This window comes from Nyctereutes procyonoides, unplaced genomic scaffold (assembly GCF_905146905.1).
Source record: "Nyctereutes procyonoides isolate TBG_1078 unplaced genomic scaffold, NYPRO_anot_genome, whole genome shotgun sequence".
Classification (NCBI taxonomy): domain Eukaryota; kingdom Metazoa; phylum Chordata; class Mammalia; order Carnivora; family Canidae; genus Nyctereutes; species Nyctereutes procyonoides.
This window is the reverse complement of record NW_026575134.1, coordinates 1955066-1978858: the sequence shown is the minus strand read 5'-3', so window position 1 is coordinate 1978858 and position 23793 is coordinate 1955066. Positions and strand designations below refer to the sequence as shown.

The 23793-nt window shown below is 58.7% G+C and overlaps 1 protein-coding gene across 1 annotated transcript in view; it reads left to right on the top strand.

The window, feature by feature from the left end:
- The window catches only part of GRB10 (growth factor receptor bound protein 10), a 154222-nt gene that overhangs the window by 22987 nt on the left and 107442 nt on the right, over positions 1-23793 (top strand). Inside the window, 1 exon segment of the mRNA XM_055300820.1 lies at positions 10687-10838. The gene's annotated coding sequence lies outside the window, so the exon portion shown is untranslated.

Here is a 23793-nt window from a genome sequence, read left to right as displayed (position 1 = left end):
TACAAAATACTCGTTCCTCCATAAAAGGAATAATAAGGCTGTTATATGTAAACATAAGCATGATGTTTTGGAAAAGGACAACCGAGTTTAAAAAAAAAATGTAACTAGACGAGTGACATGGTTTTCCATTCTGTAAATCCCTTTAAGATCCGGCTTAATAGGAAGCTGCTGTGTTCTGGAGCCTGCTTCTGCATTCGGCCACATGTCCCATGGCCTCCCGGGCGCCCCAGCGTGCCCTTGGGAGGGAGAGGACTCGGTTAGTATCCTGAAGGACGTTTTGATGTCGCCCTTGGCCCATGAGGTTGCTCAAAGCTGGGGCTTCCGTGAGAGGCCACTGCTGGCGGAGTGCAGATGCGGACGCTGGGACGGTGGGGTCCCGCCCGAGCCGGGCCCTGCAGCACCCCCTCCCTCGGGAGGCCGGGACGTGCCCTGGCCCGGGGTTAATCTCTGTGTCTGTTGTGTCAGCTGTAGCTCAGGGCCGCCCTGAGACTCCGGGCCTGTGGTTAGCATGCACCAGATGAGGTGGGGAGCCGGGTCTTCAGGGTTCTGGGGTATTCCTGCTGGGTTTTAAAATACGGATGCTGTGGGGAAATGCTCATGGCAGTGGCTGTGGGCCACCTCGATGTGCCCTCGCTGGGGATCGGCTCGGGGGTGGGACGGGGATGGGCACTGCTCGGCCTGCGTCCAGGGTGGCAGGATGTGGTGCAGTTTGGTGCCTGCCCCCCCCCCCCAACACAGTTTGCTGAGCCTGTGCCGTGCACCTGCTACTGCTGGCTACCCAGATCCGCCGGGCGGAGTCCCTGCCACAGTCCCGGTTCCCCCTGGGAAACTCGAGTGTCTGCAGAGCAATCTGAGACAGGGTCCCTCCGAGCGCCCCCTGGAGCGCTTTGGAACAGGAGTGAGACCAGCGTTGGTACCTGAGGCGCAGCAAGTAAGCTGCGAGGGGAGGGGGCCAAGCGACCTGGCTCTGTCCCTCGTCTGACCTGGCTGAGCTGGCCGCAGGTGGCTCGGGGCCGCGCAGCCTCCACCAGGAGCCCCCGTGCGGAGGGACCGACCAGACCGCAGGCAAAGGTGGGTGGTCTTGGCTCTGCAGCCTGGTTTTCTCCATCATGTCACACTTTTTCTTCGTAACACGTGTGATGCCAGATGTCAGCTCTCCGAATGTCCGGGGGGCAGGGGTGGCCGCACAGGGCGCTGGGTTCTCTCGCGTGCCCCCTGGAGATCAGTCAGACCCCACGGGTTCAGGGGCTCAGGACTGGGCCCAAATGGGCCCCCGCCCCAGACGCCAGCAGACTCCCCAGGCACCCCATGCTTCTGGCCAAAGGAGTGTAAATTGGGGGTTGTGACCCTCTTTTTAGGTTTGATTGCTGCTGGAATGGCACAAGAATTCAGGAAGACACTCTGCTTAGGTTTGTCATAAAGGCTGCAACTCGGGGCCACTGGGTGGAAGAAGTAGGGGAAAGGAGATCCGGGGGGCCCCGTGTTCTCCAACTCAGCACCCCAAAGTGCTCACCCAGCTGGAGGCTGTAAGAACCCCGTCCTTTAGGAGTTTCCGTGGCCATCTCATTAGGTAGGCACGATTCATTGGTTCATTACCCACCGGTGATTAGCTCTGTCTTGAGCCCCTCCCTTCCCTGGAGGTCACAAAGGTCAGAACGCTGGAAGGTCCACATCCTGACCGCGCCTGGTCTTTCTGGTGACTGACCAGCTCCCGTCCTGAAGGTATCCAGGGGTCCCAGCCACCTGCTGCAGTAGCATAGGGACCCTCATCACTCTGGGGGCTCCTTCTAGGAGTTGTGGGAGCCGTGGGCTGGGAACTGGAACGAGGACCAAATATTGTTGATGATGCCGCACAGGTGTCGCATGGCAAGCCACCCAGCGCATCCGGGGTGTTGAGAACTGGTCGGCTTGGGAAGTGTGCGGGGGAGGCTGGGGACCTGACAAATATGTGATCTCTGTTGGCAAAGAAAAAGCGTTTCGGTCGTTGATGCAGGTGGCTTTGGTCAAGATGAAGGACAGGTTCCTTCTCAGGTCTCAATGCCAGCTCTCCTCCTGAGAGACCCGCTTGGTGAGGTGGCTTCGGCCCTCCCGGGCATTTGGCATCACAGTCATGAGGGTGATGGAATCCTATAATGATTTGGATTAACTCTAGTAATTTTTATAGGAGGTCTTTTTTTTTTCTTTTTAAAGATTTATTTTACAGAAAGGATGAGCAGGGGGAGGGGTGGAGGGAGAGGGAGAGAATCTCAAGCAGACTCCCTCCCAAGCGTAGAGCCCATCACGGGGCTCCATCCCCGACTCCGAGATCGTGACCTGAGCCCAGGAAACCAAGAGACAGTTGCTTGCCCGACAGCACCATCCAGGCGCCCCTGTAGGGGACCCTTTGAAGGCACTCTGTTGGGACTGTTGTAATAGCTCAGACCACCAGGAGGAGGAAGGTTGACTGATGGAGTATGAAGTGTGGGTTTCCGGTTGGTGGAGCTGAGGTCTGGATTGGCTTTGCCGTGGACCCGCACCGCGTCCCCAAGACTACATCCGAGGAGCGCTGGATGTTTTGAGGTGGGCTGCGTGCAGCATGGTTGCTGGGGACACCCCTGCCCCAGCGGCCCTGGGGTTTGTGCTCCTCTGACTGTGGGATGGGCTCTCCTTTTTCCCTTTGTCTTTTTGCCAGTGGTGCAGGGACCAAACCTTCCCCGACAGAAGGAGGACCTGCTCTTGGGTCAAGGATGTGTGAATAGCTGGGATTCCTTGGAGACGTTAGCAGTTGTTTCGGGCTGTTCCCTACAGGGATTATCAGCAGATGGGCGTCCCCCCGTGAGACACCTGAGAACAAGTTCACTTGGGACGTGTTTCTACATGCGCGTGCAGTTTTTAAAGAACTGACACAAGAGTGACTGGCCATGCCTGTCACAAGCTGCTTTTCTTCCCATGTTTTCCTTGTGGGGTGTTGACCAAGGTTTGGCTATGTTCCTGCATTTTGCATCGATTGCCGCAAGAAACAAGGTTAGGGGGATGTCAGGGAGGCTTGAGGGTAGAGTGCTTGGCTTCGGCTCAGGGCATGACCCCGGGGTCCCAGGATCGAGTCCCACATCGGGCTCCCTGCAGGGAGCCTGCTTCTCCCTCTGCCTGTGTCTCTGCCTCTCTCTGGGTCTTTCATAAATAAATAAATAAAATCTTAAAAAAAAGAAAAGAAACTAGCTTAGGGACCATATTCCGGATGGCTCTGTAGTTGACAGTGTGCATCAGGGTGGAGGATGTAGTGAGTACTCAGTAAATGTTGAAGTAAATTAATGAAAAAGTCCTGACTTTGAGGACAAAGGCAAATACATAGTGATGGTTAGAGAGGGTCACGCAGCCAGGGGTGCCTGCCACGAACTCCTGGGCTGACAAGAACCTTAGGACGGCATCCCGGGGAAAATCAAGTGTCGCTCCATGTACTGCCCGTTCCTGGACAGCCACGTGTAAGACAGACAGGTGAGAGGAGGTGACGCACCTGAGAGCGTCTGTGACATGCCTGCTTCGTCTGATATTTGGAAGGCAGAAGAGTTTCCTTTTTCTTTTTCCTTTTTTTTTTTTTTTTTAGATTTTACTTATTTATTAGAGCACGTAGGCATGAGCAGGGGAGGGCAGAGGGTGAGGGAGAAGCAGGCTCCCCACTGAGCTGGGAGTCAGCGTGGGGCTCGACCCCAAGACCCCGGGATCATGACCTGAGCCCAAGGCAGATGCTTCGCCAACTGAGCCCCCCGGACGCCGAAGCAGATTTTCTCACTCCCAATGCTGCCCTAGGAGCAGGTGCGTGAGGCCCTCCTGGCAGGATCAGGAGCCTGTGGTTCAGGAAGCACAGCAGGGTTTCGCCACTTGCTCGGCCCATCTCCCAGCCATGAGTCCCAGGCAGACGGCCGGGGTCGTGGGGAGGCTGACTCGGACCCCTGGCACGTGACGAGGGAGTGGAGCGGTCAATGGGGAAGGGCAGGGAGATGGGGTGGGTGGCAAGAGGGTGAGAGCTCTGTGCTCATCTCCCCCTTGTCACCTTGCCCTGGGTCAGGTCCATGAGCCGGAGGTGACTGGTCCATCGTGTCCTGCCAGGGTGGGCTTGCTGGGAGGTGGCAGGATCAGGTCGGAACGTTCTTTGGGGCCTGGGGCCTGCTTTGGGCTTGGCCGCAGGGTCGTCAAGAGGCTCGCGGGGCTGCCACCCTGAAACTCTGAAGTAAATGAGGGGGCCTGCGGGCTGGCTGTGCCTGCCTGACCAGAACCTTCCTTATGCTGCAGGGGCCTGGGCCCTGTGTCCAGAGCAGATGACCGAGATCCTCCTGGGGGGGAGCATTCGGGTTGTGTGGGGTCGGGGTGCCTAGGTAGGTCTGCAATGGGCTCCCCCCCCTCCACTCCCTGAGCGGCCTGTGGCGGGGCTGGCACGGCCACCCCAGTGTTGGAGCTCAGGCCTGGGCTAATAGAGTAGTGCACGGGGGGCTCCATCAGTGGACCTCGACTTCCCACCTCTGGGGGGCTCCCTGCCCAGTTTGCAGAGGGCACCTTCTCACTTTGTCCTCACCTGGTGGAGGGGAGGGGAGGAGGGGAGAGAGGAGGCAGGAGGAAGGGGAGGAGGGGGAGGAGGGAGGGGAGAGGCGGGAGGGGGATGGAGGGGAGGAGCCGCTGGCGGCCAGGGCCAGGCAGGCCTGAGGAGGGCTCCATACAAGGACAGAGTTAAGACTCACTGAGGATTCATCCCACCGGATTGGCTACAACCAACAAGAGGTGACTGGCTGTGAGCGCTGGTTGTGCGTGCCAGGAGGGGTGCTGAGGGGGGGTGCGGGCTGCCCCACGGGGTGCCGGATGTGGGGAGGTGCTAGGTGGGGGGTGCTGGAGGGGGGTGCGGGGGTGCTGTGCAGGGTACGGGGGAGGCTGCTGCACGGGGTGCCAGGCGGGGGTGCAGGGGGTGGTGCCGTGCGGGGGGGCTGGGGGGTGATGTGGGGGATGCGGGGGAGGGGGGGTGGTGCTGCGCAGGGTGCCGGGCCAGCCTCCGGGCCCTTCGTGCGGCGTCGGCGTCTCGTCTCCATGGCCAGAGGCTCGATCCCCTGCCCTCCGGGACCCCGTGTCCGCACCCGTCTGGTGCTACGTCCCTGGGACCAGGAAGCCCAGTGGGGCCCGGTGGGGGTGCCCTGGTGAGCGAGGAGGAGGGGTGACACGTCCCGGGCACGTGGGGCCAGCGGCTGGGGCGGGACGGGTGTCCACAGGCCCCGGTGCCCCTGCGGTCGGCCGCGCGCCCTCTCCGCCAGCACCCGCGTCCTCGCCTACTTTGCCTTTTCTCCTCTTGTTTCCTCACTTCCTGAGGGAAGAAGGGAAGGGCAGGAGGCAGGAAGGAAAGAGAATAGAGGGGCAGGGTCCTTGGGCATTTCCAGAAGCTTCTGGGCTGCTCCGTTCACGTGACTTGCCCGAAGTGCTTAATGGCCCCATTGTTGTCCTGTAGGGCCCGGGCTCCTCTGGGCTTCCTGCAGCGGGAGGCAGGGTGCCCGGAGTCACCCGGGGCAGAAGCGGCGCTGTGCACTAGAGAGTTCTCACCTGGGGCCTTCCTGTCCTCTCTGCAGGGGCGCGTGCAGGCCCCGCCGGCTCCCCCAGCCTTGGGGGGCCCCCTGCCGCCTGCGGGGACTGTCCTCTCCTGGGGCCTTCCTGCAGCTCCTCCTGGCCTGCACCTGCACCTTTGTCACTTTCCCTTGCACAAGAGCATCCCCTCCCTCCCCTCTCCCTCTCTCTCGCCCCCTCTTAGTCCCCTCCTCCTCCCCCTCCCTCTTCCTCCTCCTCATCCTCTCCCCTCCTCTCCCCCTCCTCCCTCTCCTCCCCTCCCCTCCCCCTCCCCCCCCCCCGTCCGTGTCCTCCTCCCCCTCCCCTTCTTCCCCCTCCTCCTCTATCCTCTTCCCTCTCCTCCTCTTCTTCCCCCTTCTCCACATCCTCCCCTCCTTGCCCTTCTCCCCTCCCCTTCCTTGTTCTCCCCCTCTTCCCCCTCCTCCTCCCTCCTCCTCTTTTCTCTTCCCTCCTCTCCTCCCCCTCTCCGTCCTCCTCCCCTTCCTCCCCCTCTTCTTCGTCCTCCCTCTCCTGCCCCTCCTTCCCTTCTTCCCCCTCCTCCCCCTTCTCCCCCTATTCTCCCTCCTCCCCCTCCCCCTCCTCCTCCTACTCCTTGGCTCTTTTTCTTCTACCTCCACGTGGGTCAAGGCTGCCTCAGGCCAGGTCGAAAAGAAGCCATTTTCGGGATTTGCACCATTTAATGCTCTTGTGAGGGAGCGGGAAGGTGCGGGAAGGGGCACCGGGTGCCGCATAGCTGGACCTGTCTGTGGGACCACAGGTGACCTGGCCGGGGAACCCGGGCTGAGCAGGGTCCGGGCAGGGAGGAGGGGGGAGGACACCCCAGCCGGTGGGTGGCAGCGTCTGAGCACCCGGAGGGGCCGGTGGGAGGCGGGGCCCCCAGGGGTGTCCTGAGAGGGGGCGTGGGCGCGGCAGGCGCTGGGGCCGCTGTGGGCGGGGTGGGCTGGCGGCCTGGCCTTGGCAGCGTGGGGGGCAGGAAGGCTGTGGGTCCCGCGCTCTGGGCGCTGCTGCAGGTGTGGGGTGGGGGGCTCCTGCCTGGTGCCACTGCAGGCCCCTCAGGCCGGGGAGCGGGGACAGGACAGGCACGTCGGGGTTCTTGCCAGCTATTGTTTTTCCCCTCCCGAAGCTTGTTGCTTGTCTTGTGATTTTGTAGAGGGGGCTTGTGGCCCTGGGGAGTTGGGCGTTCCCTCCCGGCTTCAGGAAGGCCTTCCTCGCGTGGGTTCATCACCGTCCCGTGCCTCCCCCGGGTGCCCCGTGAGGGACCCTCATCCGTCGGGAGCGGTGGGGTTACTGAGCGCCTGTAGCCCCTTGTCCTGGATCTGGCGTCTCTTTCTTCCCTGGTGGCTGAGCTCCACCCAGGTGTGTTCCGTGCTCCGGAGCCTCCTGCAGGTGCCTGAGCCTGCCCTCCTGTCCCGCTAGCCGAGCCCCGGCCGACCTGCAGCCCACACCACTGCCCGGGGCCGTCCTGAATTTCCTCCGTAAATGGCACTGACTTTTTATCTTTTTCTAGACCACTTTTACCCCTGGTTTCTGTTCTGTACCTCACTGTATCATCTGGGGGTGACGACGGGGGTGGCTCCTGCTGTCCCCCAGGCCTGGCTGGCCCTCACCGTGAGGGTGAGGTTGCTGGTGCCTCCTTGTCCTGTGTTCTGCAGGCCACATGGCTGCTGGACGCTCTGGTACGTCCTTTCATTAGGTCAAGAGCGTTTCTTCTATGTTTTAACGATTTTATTTATTTATTCATGAGGGCCACAGAGAGAAGCAGAGACACAGGCTTCCTGCAGGAGCAGGATGTGGGACTCGATCCCAGGACCCCAGTGTCACGCCCCAGTGCTCAACCGCTGAGCCTCCCAGGGGCCCCTTAACTGTTTTCCTTTATGCTTTACGAGGAGGTGAGGGTCATGCTCCCTCAATGCGCCGCAGTCGGCAGTCTCACGACGGGTCTTGTGAGTTTTAGTGCAGTTAGATTGATGACGGCGCCTCATTTGCAAAACCAATTTTCATGTCTAAACCGATTACTTCGAAGAGCATCAAAATCTTCACGATGTTCCATCTTCCCACTTGGGAACTTTAGCAGGTTCCCATTAACCCCGGGAGGGGTGGCGCTCTGTGGCTTATCAGGGCTGCCCTGCTGGTCTCGGGACTGAACCGACGCACGCATTTGCACGTGTGCGTGTCCGCTGCTTGCCCGTCCTGCACTCGGTCCCCCGTCCCCGGGCGCGTGCGGGCGCTGACCCTGCCCCTCCCCGTTCTGCTGCCTGCAGCTGCAGTGGGAAGTGTCCTGCCTCTGTCTCGGGCCATGTCCAGGGAGGCCTCGGCTGGGGGTCCGGGTCGGCACCTCCGAGCAGCCTGCGGGCCTCCGGGAGCCCACGGGGCGGCCTGGTAGGATCGTTGGTTCTGGTGACCGTGGGGTCAGGAGCCGCGTTCTGGGCCCATTCGTACATCCTGAGCCCCTTGTGTTGGTCTCTGTGTGGAGGCCAGTGGGGGTGGGGTCCCCTGTCCTGGACTGTCGGGCCATCCTGCGGGGTCCCTGAGTGTCTGCCGGCAGATGGGCCACGGGGTCGCTGTTTCTCAATTTGTGTTTCTCAAGTCGCTGTCCCAGGTGGACTCCGACAACAGTTTGATATTGAATCTAATTTTTTTTTAAATTAAGGGCCTTCTGTCCCCTTCGACAAAGGCCTGCACTGTATTCCCGAGCCGTGTGGCCGCACACCCTGGACGTCCTGGTCCCGCAAGCTGGGATTCGTGGAGTGTCTACACGGTTCCCGTCGGCTACTCTGAGTATTTCGTGTGGGAAGGCTACACCGAAGGGAAGGTTAATACTCCCTGTGGAATTTTTAGGCGCTATCACAGGTACTAAACAGGAAGCAGGGGGACCTTTGCTGTTTTGGAAGCAAGTGACGACGTTTGTTTTCCGCCCGAGCTCACGTACGTAGGGATTTCAGGTTCACGTTGTGTCTGGGAACCTGCAGGAGACGCGCGGTCGCGATGGGCAAAGGTGCGGAGTCCCGGGGGCTTGTGAGGCCTGTGGGGCCTGATGGCCCGGCCGGTGCGGGCAGCGCGAGCCCACTGGTGCTGGCAGTCGTGGCGTTGGCCGTGGGCGAGCCGTCGCGCGCGGCCCCCGGAGGCTCGGTGACGGCACGTTCTCTGCCTCCGGCTTGGTCCCGCTGCTGGTGAGGACGTACCTCTCGGTAGCGCTCCCTGTTCATGTTCAGAAATCATCCGAGTGTGTCCCGTCTGCCAGAAAGTTCAGAATCCACTTTCTTAAAAATAGACCAAAAAAAAAAAATATCTGAAAACAAACAAAGGTTGACCTGGTGGCGAGCTTGACGAGCAACTGCCTGCCTGTCGTTTTTCTTCAGTTACAGATTAATCTGTGTTGCCGTCACGAAAGGCAAACCTCCCCGAGCGCGTGTTGCAGAGTCAGAGGCGTTTGCGTGAAAGATGCATTTGGGAGTCGTAGTGAGGCGCTGGGGCCCGCATCCAGGGGAGGAGGAATTTCCCTGGAAAAGATGGGAAACGCTCAGGATCTGGGGGGCAGGCGGGTTGGGTTATGTGACCCAAGCCCACGTCCCCACATCCTGGCCCACCGTCATTTCCAAGACCCTCATAATTGTTTGACCAGTCCTCTCCCCTCGCCTCCCTTTTTTTAAAAAAATTTTGGTTAACTTAGCTGCCGTAACTTAGAGACGTTTCACTTGACATAATTGCTCTAATCCTTTCAGTTTGCAAACTCCTCGAGGGGGTGAGAGCAAGTGCCCTTTGCATCCACGGGCGATGTTCAGTGCGGGCAGGCACGTAGTTGCGTGTCCTGCATCCGAAGGTCGGTGTCCCCTGTGGCCGCCAGCAGGCTTTACTGCTTGCAGACGGCCCATGTGCTTAGCGGCCGATAGCGGGGACCTGCCGGACACATCGTAGGTAATGGTACCTGGTATTTGTTTCACGTTGACTGGTGCACGGTCCTTTATAGGCATGAGCTCATTCCTCCCTCGTAACAACCCGGGATGGAGGTGCCACCGTCATGTTGATTGTGGCGCCGGGGACTCCGAGGCTCAGGACTCACCCTGGAGACACGGGTGGTGTCGGGAGATACCAGGCCCCGTCCCTCGCCCGTGTGCTCGCTCGGTGGGGGTTTTCTAGTAAGTTCCAGGTCCACGACTTCTTCCCTAGCAGGTCAGAGGCAGGGCAGGTTTTATTTGCACCGTTGAGGGGCCAGGACAGGTTGGTTTTGGGATCTGCCCCCGTCGCAGGCAGTAGAGCGGCCCACACGCAGAGGTGGAGGCACGATGCCGACTCTCAGGGCTGCGCCCTTGCCCTGCGCTGTCTCCCCTCCAAGCCCCCGGGGTGCGTCTCGTGTGACCCATGCAGAGTCGGTGGCAGCGGGCCGTGGTGTGTTACAGCCCTCGGAGCGGTGGTAGCCGGGGTCAGGGGATGCCCAGGTGATGAAAAACTCCCCTCCAGCCGGGCCGGGGCTGGTCTCGGTCCTCGCACTGTCCTTGAGGCTGGCGCGGTCCTGCTCCTCCCTCCAGAGAGATGAGTCGCGTGAAGGAATCAAAGCGAGGGGCCAGGTTCCAAGGGCAGGGCCACCTGCTGCCGCCCCACCTGCGCGGTGCAGGTGCAGCGCTCGTCGGAGCCTTCCTGCCCCAGGGGTGGGTACCCGGGCTGAGACGGGCTGAGACGGACGAGGGCCTCCGAGGGCTGGGGGGAGGGTTGTAGTCTCCGAGGGCCTGGAAGGATGCGGGCTTTGATCCGGGCTCCCGGCATGAGTTCCAGGCAAACTTGGCCTTGCAGGAGGGGCCAGGCCTGCGCATCCCGTGCCCTGCCAGCTCACGTGCTGCGGGGGGGCGGGGGAGGCCTGCAGAGTGAGGCCGGGGCCCCCGAGCTCCTCCCTTGCCCCAATGGTCTCTGCAGTCAGTTGACATGGCAACTAGAAGCCTCCTCCTCGACTTCTTTCTCCTTCTGCTCTTTGAAGAATTTTTTATATTAAGTATCTTTGAAAAAAAAAAAACACTCCACGTGTCTGTTTTGAAAGATTTTAGTCTTGGGTGCAGAGTGGAAAATGCACGTTTGCACGGGTTCAACGCGTCCAGTGACGGCCTCTTTGACTTTCAGCTTTGGAGCCGAGCACCATGCTGAGCCGGAGCCGGGAGCCGAGGGGAGCGGGGGCCCCGTGACCGTGACCGGCAGCTGGTTCTCACCCGGGTCCTCTTGGTCGAGCCAAGGCAGCTGCCCAACCCACAGAGCTCGGGCACGGCCCCTGACAGGTAAGGTCTGTTGGTTTTTTCCAGTCGGTAGGATTCACCCTTAGTAGGAGAATCCTGTTAACTGTTGATTAAGCCGAGATGACGAAGTGCGTGCATCGCGCCAGGGGCCTGACAATGGGTCCTTTATTCTGGTCTCTCTGCAGGGAGTCTGTGCACCTGCCTCTCCGGGCCCCCTGCTCCCCTTTGCTCCCTGAGCCCAGGTGGGTGGCCCGAGGCACGGGCTCGCTGGGCCTCATCGGGGTCTGCAGACCACCCTTGTGCCTACTGTGTGGGCCTCTCCCTCCGCAGGCCCCTTGGTGTCCCGTCCAGGGGGTGATGATACCTCCGGGTTGTTCGGAGAGGTGCAGAGGAGCCCCTGGAAGCTGGCAGCTGCGCTGTCTGGTAACGGTCCAGGACGCCAGGGGGGTTGGCGCTTGACTCGGCCTTTGTTTGCCAGCAGCGCTTGTGCCGGTGTGCCCCGCCTTTGTGCTGATATCGGGGTGCCCATAAATAAGGAAGGTCTGGGGCAGGTGTTGGCACCTCCTCCCCTTCTCCTTTGTCCTGGCTGCTGGGGTGTGGGGTTCTTATCATGCTCACCGTGGGCCTGAGATTAGCGGGGGACCTGAGCCTGCAACAGGTGTCCACCCGATGCACCTGCAAGAGCCTTTGCCCCCAGGGAGGGCGGTGGGGGCCGTAGAAGCTGGGGCTGCGTGACTAAGGCCCCAGGGGCGGCTTGAACAATGGGCATGTGTGTTGGCACAGCCCTGGAGGCCAGAACCCACGTCCGTCAGGTGTCAGCGGTTGGTCCTGCGAAAGCCTGTCTCCCGTTGGCGCGTAGCGAGCCGGCCACCTTCTCCCCGTCCTGGTGTGGTCTTCCTTCCGCGCGTCCGTGTCCTAATCTCTCTTCCTTAGGACACGAGTCCTCTTGGATGAAGGCCCTCCTATGACCTCATTTGACCTTAATCTCCCCTTTGAGGACCCTTTTTCTGAATCCAGAACCTTCTGAGGGTCTGGGGTTAGGGCTTCGTCTTGGGAACACCTGGGTTTAGCCCTTACAGATGGGACCCAGGGCCGAGGAATTGGGGTCCACGGCCCTCGGGACAAGGTGCTGGGCTTTTTCCCCAGTTTGCCTCCTCCCGTGACCCTTGACTGTACGATGCAGAACAGGAGCGTCTTAATCCCTTGAAGAACTCGGTTTATGCCCCAGACCTTTCCGAGCGTCACCCTCGTGTTAGATGCCGAATGACATTTTACACGTCCTGTTCCAGACTCAAGGTACATGTTCTCTCTCTACCCCTCGGACTCTTCCTCTGCCCCTTGTCGTGTCATGTCCACCTTGCATGGGACTGGAAGTCTCCACATTGGCTCTTGGACCTTTCCGTCCACGATCTTTGTTTTTTAAGATTCATTTATGTATTTGAGAGAAAGCGAGCACGGAAGCAAGTCGGGAGGGGCAGAGGCAGAGGGAGACGCAGACGCCCCGCTGAGCAGGGAGCCCGATGCAGGACTGGATCCCGGGACTCCGGGATCACGACCTGAGCTGAAATCAGGAGTCAGACATGTAACCGACTGAGCCTCCCAGGCGCCTCTGTGTCCATAATCTTTTATTCATGCAGGGTGCTTGAGTTTTTTCTTTTTTTTTTTTAAGATTTTTTTTTTTTTAATTCATGAGAGAGAGAGAGAGAGGAGAGCAGAGACACAGGCAGAGGGAGACGCAGGCTCCATGCAGGGAGCCCGATGCGGGACTCGATCCCGGGACCTGGGGTCACACCCTGGGCTGAAGGCAGGCGCTCACCGCTGAGCCCCCCAGGCGTCCCGGTGGTTGAGTTTTAGGACAAGGGCTAGAGGTTGATTATGGGCCCCTTACGAGGTGCAGTCACAGGGTGCAGATGCTCGTCAGAATCCAGTCGGCCCCGATGGAAGCTCGGGGTGTGTGTGTCAAGGGAGGCGGGTGGCTTAAAGATCCTCCACGCCAGAGTCCATTGGGAGAACTTTGGGTCTGAGCATTAGGTGGGTGACACCCGGTCAGTCCCCTGCTTCACGCTGTGGCTTTAGCTGCGCCGCTGTTCTCTGCTCCGGAACCCCTGGTGCCCCTTCTCTGCTGCTGCACCATTCGGGCCGGGGCAGCATCTGACTGGTACTCGGGGAGCCCCGGTGCCCCGATGTAGGCGGAGCTCAGCGCATCTGCAAGACCAGGGTTTCCCGGGAGACCTGCGAACCCGTTAAAATGTCAGGTACGGATGGGCTGTGAGAGCTTCGGGGATCGGAGCGCTTACGTGCACGGAAGCAGGCGCCGTGTGTTGACACCGCGTGGTTCTGAGCAGCGTTAGCTTGGACAAAGTGCGCCGCGGGGAACGCGGCCAATGCGGAGCTCACGTGGAGCCTCGGGGGTCCCGGCACCGCCGCCTCAGACGGGGTGTGAACCCGCGGCACCTCGACGGCTCTCGGCTTGTAGTGGAGCAGTACCCGGCCCCGTCCTTGGATGTAGGAGCGGGCGGGGAGGGAGGTGGCACAGGGAGTGTGTGCTGCGGGGACCACGAGGCCCGACGGTGGGGACACGAGCGGTGGACGCACGGATCACCAGGCATGTCGCGCTCCGGCTGCCTGGTCTCTGCTGACTCTGTGCGTGGACGCGTTTGCTCTTCACGATGCCCGTCTTCGGGGGCAGATACAGCTTGTCCCCCTTTCGCAGATGCGGACGCCCAGGCGTAGGGAACGTGGGTTTCTCCCCGTTATTCAGTGATCGCCTGTTCGTGAGTTCGCCTGCCACTGACACAAGTTTGTGACCCCGAGTCAGTGTCACGGCACTTTGCTGGTCACTTGGGTCACGCCGTGTCCACTGCCCGACACGCACGCTCCCAGGCGAGGACCCGGTGGAGATGTGCTTCCCTGTTGCAGCTCCAACCCTAAACATGTGTCCTTTTTTGCAGGGTCCCTGGTGTGACACTTTTGTCTTTTCTCTAGTAAGGTTGCTGCTCACACCGGCCCCAAGGCGTAGAGCTGGTGCTCCTGAGCTCAGGGAGGCCGTCACGTGCTCATAGAGATGTTACTCGTGCCAGGTCAGCTTCGCTCCGGCGTGAGTCGGTGTCTGGGTCGGCGGTGCCCGCTACGTGAGCTGTCTGGACAGAAGCTCATGGGACATATTGATCGATGCCTGAAATGTCTGCAGGCTTACAGGAGCCCCCCTGTTCCCGTCCTGGGGCCCAGGTGATGGCGCGGCGTGTGCTACCGCACGGAACGAGAGACAAGACCAGGCTTGCTCCTGGCCACCCCCGAATCCCCGGATAGCCTCTTCTCCCCCAGAGTGTTGGCTTGTTAAAAAAAAAAAAAAAGTATAATTGAAGTGCAGTAGAGCTGCCTGTGCCTCAAACGTATAGTGTGACGAGTCTCGACGTGAGTATAGGCCCGTGAAGCCTTCACCGCGGTCAGGGCGACGGGTGTCCTCTTTGCCAGCCTTCCCTCCCATCCTCTCCCCAGTGTGTTTTTCGGTCTCTCCAGATGAGTTCACTTTTTTAAACATTTTTTAAAAAGATTTTATTTATTCGAGAGAGAGAGAGAGAGAGAGAGAGAGAGGCAGAGACCCAGGCAGAGGGAGAAGCAGGCTCCATGCAGGGAGCCAGCCGACGCGGGACTCGATCCCGGGACCCCAGGATCGCGCCCTGGGCCGAAGGCAGGCGCTGAACCACTGAGCCCCCTCCCCCCCAAGACGTCCCAAGTTTGCATTTTTTCACCGTTGCATAAAGGAACTAACTTCGTTTGGCCTCTTTCCGCCGCAGTGGTAGTTCTGAGATGCATCTGCGGCGGGGCGTGCAGCAGAGGCTCCTCTCCCTCGACAAAGGCTGTCCCTGGGTGGCTCCGTCCCAGTCCCCGCCCCCTTCGGCTTACCCCCGCCTGCAGACGGACAGTGTTTGCGGGGCCTGTTGTGTCTCTGCGGCGGCCGGAGAGTGGGTTGGCCTCCCGGGGCTGCGCAGGGCGGGGCTGCAGCCGGGGCCCCAGGAGAGTCCCGCGGGCCGTGCGGGGACGGCGGGGGTTCATTCCTGCCGCCTGGTCCGCGGGGCAGCCGCCCACTGGGGGTGCCCTTACCTTACCTACCTTGCCCATGTCTCGGCGGGCTGAAGGCGGCGCCCGGAGCGCAGGTGCCTTGTCCTCAGGCAGCCGAGATGCGTCTGGAAGGCCCGTCCCTGCGGTCGTGGCTGCTCCCGGGGCCGCGTGGCTCGTCATCCAGGCTGGCTCCCGCCTGTCCTCCTGTCCATGGGCCGCGTCCAGAGGCTGCGGCTCATGTGTCTCAGTGACAGAAAGACCTGGCGCTTCCGGCGTCGGCTCGGGGCCTGGCTGGACCGCCGGGACGCTGGGCGGCCGTCGTAGCCGAGCTAGGGGTGAGCGGGGCGCCGGGTTTCCCCGCTGTTGGCTCTTGAGCCTCAGGGCTGCATGCTGAGCTCTTCCAGATGCCTCAGCCCCAGTGAGGCGGCAGGGTCCCCGGGTTTGCAGCTGGGGATCTTCTTCCAACGGAAGCGTTCAACAGGGTGGCGCTCAGACGGAAGCCTGGAAGGAGGACCCTGGAGGCCTTCACGTGTGCACCTGCTCAGGCACAGAGAGGCGAGAGGCAGCGAGGACACCCAGGTCACCCTTGGTCCTCGGTCCTTCCCCCACGCGGAAGCCCGTGGAGCCTCGGAGCAGCTTTGCCCCATGAGCGCACCTGCCACGAGGCGGCCTGTGGCCGTGTCGGGAGTCGTGCAGAGGGCGTCCTGCTGGGGGGCTCAGCCCGGGGTCGCAGAGGCAGCCCCTTCCCCACGCCGGGCTCCAGCCGTCCTCAGCACGTTTCCGTCTGGCCTGTCGGAGGCCGGGCGCCTGGGACGCTGCAAGTGGGGGGGGGGGGCAGCCGGGCTGGCGGGATGCTCCAGAACCTCCCGAGGGAGAGGAGGGTCCGTCCCCCCGGAGTTGCAGTCTCAGTGAAGGAGGATGGAGACACATCACGGGGGTGCTCGCTGCTCGACGGCTCCCGCTCACAGAGGCCGCAGGGCTTGGGGCCGGGATGGGCGGGGGGCACGGAGGACGGTGGCGCTCCAGTCCTGCCGCAGCTTCTCCTGACGGGCGACTCGGTGTCTGAGGATCCGGGGGGGCGGACGGCAGGGCGGGGGGTGACCCACGGGGCTGGCCCACCCGGACGCGTCGCTTCCGGAGTTACTGCAGCTTTTAGAACCCGGGGGGACAAGTGTTCCCCAAATGACACACTCTGCAAATCGAAAAGCCCCTGATAGTGTCGGACGAGCGTGGCCCGCGTGGATACACATCGGTCTCTTTTTTATGCAGAAGAAATTCAAAATCGTGTGTTACAATTACACGTGCATGGAAATCCGAGTCTCATGGGATCATCATGTTTGTAAACTTCCAGAACTCTGGAGTCGGGAGGGTTTTGGCATCATCTAGTTGGTAGAGAACCGTTTTGACGTTCTTTCACGGAGGAAGCAAAAATTCCTAAAAAATAGGCGTTTTGAATTTACGCGTCTCCCCAAAATCAGAGTCAGGACTTCCATGATGGTCTGGAAAGAAATGCCATAGTAGCTTTTTTCCCTTTTTTTTTGTGGGGTGGGCCTCGCCCTGTCCGTGAGACCGGACCTGTTGTCCCGCGGAGTCTGTGGCCGAGCGGATGTCCCCGTGTTGTTAGAGGAGCAGCCTCCCTCCCCTGACGGCTCTAGTCCCCAAGCCCCCATCCCTGCCGTGCAGACCTGCTGCCTAAAGCCCGAATGTTGAGGGTCCGGAGCACGTAGGTCGTGACCTCACCCCGTGTCAGGCAGGCCAGGCCCTTAACTTAGGTGGCCCCGTCTCCCCCCGACCCGGTGGGGGACCCCCTGCGTCACCCCCATCCAGGGGTTTGGGTTTTTCAGGTGTGGGGAGACAGGGCGGGCCCTGCAGGCTGCTTTTGGCGGCTGCGGTCGCCCCATTCAGCATCCGCAGGTGTCTGCGGTTCCTGGGGCCCGGTCGTGGTCGTCTTGTGACCTAACCAGGTGCCCGCCTCTCTTCTTTGGAGTCCTGGTCCTCAGAATATGAGAAAAGGCACGGCCTCGGGGCGCCTGGGTGGCTCAGTTGAGCTTCTGACTCTTGATTTGGGCTCAGGGTCGTGAGGTCGGGCCCCATGTGGGGCTGTGCGCTGGGCGTGGAGCCGGCTCGAGATCCCCTCTCTCCCTTTCCTCTGCCCCTCCCCCTGGCCCCTCTGCCAGGCCACCCCCCCACTCAAAAATAAAGAAAAAAAGAAGACTTTGATTATCTGCAGAGCTTGTGGCCGCCTCCCCCAGAGGGGTCGGCCTCTTTCCCTCAGGGGTGAGGGATGTAAGTCCTACCCAGGACTGAACGTCGTGATTATTCATCAGGAAAGACTTAGTTTCAGTTCAAGCTGCTGTAGCTAAAGTGAAGGTGTTTGGGTGGTTTTGAGACGTTGTCAGAGCCTCCTGAGCCAAAACTGTGTCGGGGGCCTGGGTGGCTCAGGTGGTTAAGCATCGGAGCCTTCATCTCAGCTCAGGACTTGACCTCGGGTCGTGAGTTCAAGTCCCACGTCGGGCTCCACGCTGGATGTGGAGCCTGAAGAGAGAGAGAGATCCAAATTTGATGCTTCTGCGGACCTGCTAGCCTCCCAGCCCTGGCGGCCCTGTGGGGCGTCTGTTTATGACATTTTTTGACATTTGACTTATTTACGACATTTATGTGGATTGGAACTGTCAGAAACATCCGAACCCGGGATGCAGGCCGCGGACGCAGCTCGCCCGCCGTCCCAGCACCGTGAGCGCTGGCGTCGTAGGCGAGGTTCCGGGCCCTTCTCTGACACGCGCCGCAGGACCCGAGCTTCGCCCCGGGAGCGAGCGGAAGCAGGGCTCGCTCTCCTGACCTGGAGCCCATGCGCATCTGATGCCGAGGGCGCCCAGGAGGTGGGTTTACTTTGCCGAATTCACCGGCGATCCTGGGAAAGCTCTGGAAGGCAGAGCAGCCTTAATGCTTTCGAGACTTAAACCCGGTGATCATACTCAGTTTTCAAATACAGAATTCCCGCATTTGGCACAAAACTTAACAGCTCCATCTGCCTTCGGCTCAGGGTGTGATCCCAAGGTCCCGGGATCGAGTCCCGCATCGGACTCCCTGCAGGGAGCCTGCTTCTCCCTCTGCCTGTGTCTCTGCCTCTTTCTCTGTGTCTCTCATGAATAAATAAAATCTTAAAAAAAAAAAAAGAAACTTAACAGCTCCAAAGCATTTTTTCGTGAGAAATAAGCGCCGCCTCCCCTCCCCCCCCCCAGTGTCCTGGGCGTCACTCGCCAGTGGCGGGTCTGCAGTTGTAACGACCTGCAGGAAGCAGCCTGCGTGCGGGTTAGCCGGGTTAGTAGCACCACGTGACCCCCGTGGGGCTGCCGGGGTCGGGGAGCCCACACCCCTCCTCCAGAGCCCCGGGGACCAGCATTCTTACAGCTTCGGCCCTGGACCTGGGGGCTGACAGGGAAGGGAGAAGGCTGTGGGCCTTTTGCGAGGTCCCCGACGGACTGAGACGACGCGGATCCGGGGCCGCCCATCCTCGGGACGTCGTGCTTCCCTAGAGGTCTCCGGCTGCAGATTCCCAAGCTCTGTGTAGCTGCAAGGTCCCCGTCAGTGACGTGAGCTTCGTCGTACAAATAAGGGCCACGCTTTGAGGTGTTGGTCGGAAGGACTTGCGTCTGTGTCTGTTCTGTAAAGTGTCTAAATCCGAGCACTGTTTTGCAGACCTTGCTTAATTTTTCTGATAAGATCCGAGTCACTTTCCCGACGATTACAGAACCGGATTTGCAGGCGGTCGAGGCAAATCCGAGGGGTTTCAGTGGTGTTGACGCCCCCCATTCGCCCGTGAAGGCAGAGGGAGAAGCAGGACTTGATCCCGGGACCCCAGGATCATGACCTGAGCCCGAGGCAGACGCTCCACTCCTGAGCCACCCAGGGGCCCCTAATCCAGCTTACGATTACAGTGGCTTTATCCTCCGTGCTGTCCCCCGGTCACGCCAGGTGGGATGCCCTTCTCTGCAGGAGCACCTGACCTCCTCTTCTCGGCGAGGTCCCGCGTTTTCTGTGCAGCCCTGACCGGTCACCCATCCATCATCTCAGCGCCTGTGTCCTCCTGTGTGAGGTGCGACTGTCTCCTCACGGGTTTCGGAGCTGTCTGGGGCTCTGCGCAGATGGGCCTGTGCTCTCGTCATCTGCTTGTGTTCACCCACCGCGGAGGGGTGTCCCACCCGTCACTTCTGGGAAGGCGGGCATGGAAGGGTGGCGCGTGGCGTCCTCACAGAGCCCCTCGGTCTCTGTGACCCGAGGGCCGCTGTGGTTTCCCCGGGCGGTGGGTTTGCGATGGAGGCTGGGAGGCCCCTCTGCCCGTCGTCCCACCGGGTTAGCAGCCCCGTCCTGCACTTAGCACATGACCGCACACCTGCGCATCCACCGCGGCAGGAGCGGAGGCGCGACGCCCAGACCCCGGGGCTCACGCAGCTGGAAACTGAAGATCCGTGTCCAGCATCGGTCCCCTCCTCGCGGGGACCGAACCCCGTTCCCGGGGACCGTGCATCCGAGCTCAGGACTTGGGCTCTGGGTTGGCGCAGAGCGGACCTGGGGACTGACCTCACGCTTGGTCTGCGGGGCGAGCAGAGGCAGGCTGCTTCTGCTCGGGCTCCGGGCCTGTCTGGTGGGGACAGTTACCGTGTCTCCACGTGGATCGTTTGAGGATCCGATGCTCCTCGCAAAGCACCTAAGTGAGGAGTGTGGCCTTCAGCGAGGGTCGTCTGGAGATGTCGCTGGCGTTGGCAGGAGGCTGACCAGAGCACTTAGGCGTAAGGCGCTGTGGATATTTGAGTAGAATATTCCAAACAGGTCTGTTACCGAAGACTGGGAGTATAAAGCCAAAGGTCATTCTCCTGCAGAGGGTCAAGTCCAGACCCTGTCCCTAAAACCCTGAAGTTTGAAGTTATTCTCCGCTGCAGGCAGTTGGGATACCTCCTTGGCCTGCCTCCCTCCACCCCCTTCCACGTTCTAGGACAGATTCTTGCTATTTGTGTCGGAAATTTGTAGATTTGTAAACGGCAGAGAACGTACCAGGTGCAGCCTCCCGCTGGGAAGCTGGCCCGTAGGATCCAGCTGTGGCATTTTGAGGAACTGATTATATTGCTTACTTCACACAGTTGTGGGAGGTTCCCTCCTCCGGCCTCCAGAAAGTGAGATGCGACTCCTCGAAACTTCATTGCAATTTTCTCCCCAATTTCCCCCCCCCTTGCGAACATCATAAAAAAGGATTAATCATGTAAAGAAAAGAGATGAGGGCAGTGGTTCTCAGCTTGAAGGACACCGGGGAGCTTAAAACAATGCTCGTGTGCCCAAGATTTTATTTTTGCTGGTCTGGGGTGCAGCACAGGTGCCTGAAGTGCCCCGGCCGGTTGGTGCTAGGTCTCGGATGCAGGGTGTCTGGGGGCCACCCCCACTTTCTGATTTAGGGGATCAGCATCCGGGCTGGAGCATCCATATGTGTGCAGGTTCCCAGGTGATGCCTGTGCTGTCCATCCAGGGACCCTAAGTTGAAAAGCAGAGGACTTCGGGGTTCTGGTTAATAGGGCAGCCCTGGTGGCTCAGCAGGTTTAGCGCCGCCTACAGCCCAGGGCCTGACCCTGGGGTCCCGGGATCAAGTCCTGCATTGAGCTCCCTGCATGGAGCCTGCTTCTCCCTCTGCCTGTGTCTCTGCCTCTCTCTCTCCTCTCTGTGTATTCTCATGAATAAATAAATAAAATCTTAAAAAAAAAAATAAGAGCGTAGACTTCTCCATCACATCCTCCATCACATCCCTGTCACCTCTGTCACCTTCCCATCTCTGGCCTCAGGACCTTGCCCACTGCACTTGATTTTACTCTTGTCAACGGCAGGAATGACACTAGTGTGAGGGGGGTGCGTGTGTGCATTTGGAAATTAGCCCACGGCCCTGTCTGCCTGAGCACTTGGGAATCATCTTCTTTTTTTTCTTTTTTTTGTCTTGACAAGTTGAAATAATCGGACGCAAGAACATGCAAGTTCATGACTTGCTTTCTGTAGGGGTGAAGGTGGAAGGAGTGTGGGTTGCAGTCTGTTTTCTCCCCAGTATTTTCTATCGTAAGGATTTTTTTTTTAAGATTATTTTGATTTTGGCATATATTTGTGATAAAAGTTCTGATTCCATTGAAGTCTCTAAATTCATTTTTTTAACCATCTACAAAATTACCTTATGATTAATAAACACTGTATTCCTTTGCTTTTATTTTGTATATGGAGTTCTTGTTTTTTGTTTTTTTTTATTTTTTATTTTTTATTTTATTTATTTATTTTATTATGTATTTATTTTATTATTTATTTATTTATTTGGAGTTCTTGTTTTTAATGTAAATCTCTTCTCAATGCATAACGTCCGTTCATTTAGCGTGAGATCCCTGCCTGCAGATGTTTTGTTGTGCGGAGGGTAAAGGCCGGACCCTGGACGTTAACCACACGTGGTCCGTGTGCTCTGCTTTTGGCACGAGCATCTTGCCTGGGCCTTCACTTCACAGCCCTTCCCCGTGCTTGTCACCGCGCTTGGCTTTTGTCCTATTCTTGTGTCTGTGCCCGCTCTGTCTCTGTCCCTCCCTTCTTGGCTCTCTTTCTAGAGCATTTCTATTCTGATGCGCTTTGAGTATTTTTTTTTAATATTAAAATGTTTTGAATATTAGTTTGGAAAGAAGGGAATCAGATAGTTGACATTTATCGCTACACGTCCTCCATCTTCAGAATAAATCGCCTCTGTCTTGAATGCTGTTTTCATCGCCCGGTTTCTCTTTTCTCTTTGATGTTTGAAGTAGTATTCGTTCCTTTTTAGGCTTTTCTTATGATTTAGAATGCGAATAGTCTGTTTTCAGCTCCACGAGTGATTGTCTTAATATGTCCACGAACGTCGGTCAGATGCGTCGTTCCTGGTAAAACAAGGGGTCCCTGGCTTTTATGGAAGGTGTAGCTTCCTTTTTAAAAAAATCCCGCGGTGACTGATTTTTAGGACTTGCAGCTTTTGCTTGATTTTATTTTTAAATTCAGTGTTACTGTGTAGCCTGTCCACCGGGCAGTTACGCTAGTTCGCCCCGCGAGCGTGCAGAGCCTTCAGGAGTCCCCACTGTGTGCTGTCCTGGCCGGACAACAAGGCATTTGCTAACAAGTGCAATAGGATTGATGTCAGGTGCTGGCTGTGAGCTAGCGCACTTCCTCCGCCGGGTGTCAGAAGCTGGCCGTCATCCGAGTGTCCTGAGAGAGGGGGCAGTGAGGAGGGAGCAGGAAGCAGACGTGCTGGACAGTACGTGGCTCCCTGAGGAGACGCACTGGGTTTTCCCCCAGTATTAAATGCACATGTTGGATCTGTGGCCGAGTAAGAAGGGACGGAGTCCACCTTGCATGATGGGTGACCTCAGGGGTCCTGGAGATGGCTGGTCGCGTTAAGCGGAGGAGTCGTGTTTTTCTAAGAGTAGAGGTCAGAGGAGGTGACGCGCACGGGAGCTCAGGTGTTTGCCAGGGAATGTCTAAGCGGGCTGCTGCCCTAAGCCAGGAGAGGGGTGCGGGTGGGGAGAGGCAGGGGCGGAGGGGGCAGGGCCGTGGGTGCAGTCTCCATCCTGGCAGGTGGGCGTGCAGAGGAAGCCAGTGCGCTTAGGGGCTGTAAGTCCAGACCTGAGCCCGGCCCTGTTTTCAGATGGTGGGTGGCCTCCCATCGTCGTCGTGCCGGGCGTCAAGTTAGCCGGTCACGCATAGCGTGTTTAGTAAGGAAAACGGCACAGAAGAGGAAGCATCGGAGCGGATCGCGTGAACGCTGGGCACACGGCCAGGCGTGATGTGCCGGGTGTGTCCTGAGATGCAAGGGTCCTTCAGCGCGCCTGTCGGCGTCGTGGTCGAGGTTTCCAGCGTGCAGAGGCATCCCGATGGGAGGGCAGCTGAAGCCTGCCACAGACGTGCTTTGCAGTTGGTTGTGACGTGAAGAGAGGCCTGTGCGTGCCGGTCTTCGGAGTCTCAGGAAAAGCATTATTTGCTTCAGTGTTTTAAAATTTTAAGAGTCGTATCGTTTTAATTGGGTAGAAGTTGCCCTTAAAACGGAAAAACAAACACGCAACAAAAAAGAACACAACGTTGTCGAAGTTCAGCCGCTGGACCAGAAGTGTAAATATTGACGTTGTTGAGAAATACGTTGGCTCTCGAATCATCAGCAAACTTTTGGCTTTGGTCGGACTGGTTTTCTGAACTATAGTCTAATAAGGAAGGTGGTTCGTGCTTCATGGTGAAGATTATTTAAATTATTATTACAAGTTCAGAATTTATTAGAAGGAACAGACTCGGGGGTCCCTGGGTGGCTCAGCCCATTGAGCAACAGGCTCTTAGTTTCGGCTCAGGTCACGATCTCGGGGTCATGGGATCCAGCCCTGCACTGGGCTCCTTGCTCACTGGGCATTCTGCTTCTCTCTCCTCTCTCCACCTCTATCCTTACTTACCCCCGTCCGTCACTTTCTAAAAATAAATAAATAAAAGCTTTTTTTTTTTTTTTTAAATAAAAAAGGAGGACAGGGCAGCCCGGGTGGCTCAGTGGTATAGCACCCCCAGGGCATGATCCTGGGGACCTGGGATCAAGTCCCATATCGGGCTCCCTGCATGGAGCCTGCTTCTCCCCCTGCCTGTGTCTGTGCCCCTCTCTCTGCGTCTCTCATGAATAAATAAATAAAATCTTTAAAAAAAATTTAAAAAAAATAAAAAAGGAGGACAGACTCCAATATATTCCTTATAACGGCATCTGGCAATGGAGAAAATTCATAATCAAAAAGACACCTGAACGCAGCACAGGGAGATGGCCCTGTCAGGGACCCTTTTAATTGAAGGAAGGAAAAGGACAGCGGTTATTGGTACAATTTCTTAGTCATTCTGCAGCTGTTAATGAGAACACCCTTTTACTGGGGTA